This window comes from Palaemon carinicauda, chromosome 1 (assembly GCF_036898095.1).
Source record: "Palaemon carinicauda isolate YSFRI2023 chromosome 1, ASM3689809v2, whole genome shotgun sequence".
NCBI classification, from domain to species: domain Eukaryota; kingdom Metazoa; phylum Arthropoda; class Malacostraca; order Decapoda; family Palaemonidae; genus Palaemon; species Palaemon carinicauda.
Window position 1 is genome coordinate 284656977 of NC_090725.1, and position 2130 is coordinate 284659106.

Genomic DNA, 2130 nt, shown 5'->3' on the forward strand with positions numbered 1-2130 from the left:
CATTTTCCCTGTTAAAGGATTCCGGGAAAATAAAAACTGACTGCATTCTGGCCACTGTGACTAGTGACTGATTGATTAACCTATTGATTAATGTAACACTGCACCCAGAAAATCCCTATTTGGCTACGGTCACAAGGGTTTGAGGTCTCATGCTCGCATTTAAACTGTACAAAATATCAATGAACATACAGTATATATATGTAAATGCATGTACGTCTGTGTGTACATCTACCGATATACAGTGTATATATATATATATATATATATATATATATATATATATATATATATATATATATATATATATATATATATATATATGTATATATATATATATATATATATATATATATATATATATATATATATATATATATATATATATATCTTCATTTTTGCACCCACACACAAATATATTAGAAAGATTTCAATTTAGTCTCATTAATTTTTCACACCACAGGAAAAGAGCAAGTGTTCCGTCCTTTCGCTCGTAAATCTAATTCGCCATTAAACTTTCCAGTAATTACTATATTGCACTACGTTCTGACAGCATTGAAATTAAACATAGTTACTGAATATTTATATATTGCCCATATCAAATTGGCCAATAAAGGAAGCCTGGAATCTCTCTCTCTCTCTCTCTCTCTCTCTCTCTCTCTCTCTCTCTCTAGAAGAAGAAGAAGAAGAAGAAGAAGAAGAAGAAGAAGAAGAAGAAGAAGAAAATATATTTTCAAGCTAGAAAATTTTACATACGTTGATCTTATAGTTCAAACTATAGCAATATCAAAAGTAATAATAATATTGAATCTTTTATAACCTATTTCACAAAGCAAGGTAGACCACAAAACAAAATCATCGGACAAATGATAAGTCAAATAATTACATGGTGAAAAATGTAAGGTTTTATTAAAAAATTTTGAAACCTAAACGATATAAAGATGTTAAATCAACCATATCACAATGTGCAACAATGATTAATAAGGGGATACTTTTATGTCACTTTCAATTAATGATGTAGCTGAAACTGAAGTGATTAAAATACGTTATATTACGATTGGTAATTCCTGGTATTCCGATCATAATCAAACTTTGTTTTTATCGCATAAGTTTGGATGTATGAGCCTCTCGCATTAGTTCTAATTAAAAAGCATTACCAGTGAATAATCACGTTCATAAGTATTTTACTATATACCAAATATTACTGTGGTAATATCAAATCCAATTAGTGAGCTTCCAGTGTGAAAAAATGTCTATCGCCAAAAGTATGAAAACTCAGGGGAAAAAAAGAAATGTGCCAAATACAAACCGCTCATCTGATGGGTTGAGTAAGTTTCATTTAATAATTATGTTTGTATTTTCTGCCCCCAAAAAGGTGTTTAGAATTACAAAACGATTAAAACACTACCCGTGTATCGGACAGTCAGTAATTCACCCGTGCGGTTGTATCAGGACCATAACTAACGCATGTGCTTGGTCGGTTTCATAGCGACAGAGCCACTATGTTGATATATCAGTTGAAGCAAAGCTGTGGTATGCCATTTACTTCAATTGTAAAGGGGAAAAAATGGCACGCTCAATAGAGAGTGCTTCTTCTAATATGCATGTTTTTTTTTTTTTTTTTTTTTTTTTTCTTTTTTTTCTTTTTTTTTTTATTTAAAGAAATCCACATATTTCATTCAGTAACCAAAATATTTTCTTTAATACATTTAATACAGGATTAAGCCCTGAATCATTTTGGACAGGACGTTAATGAATATACTTTAATGAAGTATATGAAACACAGGTCAACTACAAGAAAATAAAATCATCCTAATCATATCAAAAGAAACGCCATTCACACACAGAAAATCCATTCTATTTTTTCAAATGAACGTTTTAAACAACAGCGTCACGTCTTAACATTAAGTCGTAATTACCACAAATATCGCTTCACATCATCACCATCTCCACCAAAATGAATGCAACCAAGTATCAACAATAAAACGCACCATGATATGCCCAGATGTTCAGTTGAACGGACACATATTCACGGAAAAATTAGTCATTTCTCGGCAAACAGATTGTACGGTAAACTTCACTGTTTGCTGAAGGAATGGAATTATGAGGCAGAATACCAGAGCATTGAGAGAG

At 31.0% G+C, this 2130-nt stretch overlaps 1 protein-coding gene across 3 annotated transcripts in view; it reads right to left on the reverse strand.

The window, feature by feature from the left end:
- Nucleotides 1–2130, reverse strand: part of RhoGAP100F (Rho GTPase activating protein at 100F) — a 504175-nt gene that overhangs the window by 112039 nt on the left and 390006 nt on the right. The gene's annotated exons all lie outside the window — the stretch shown is intronic.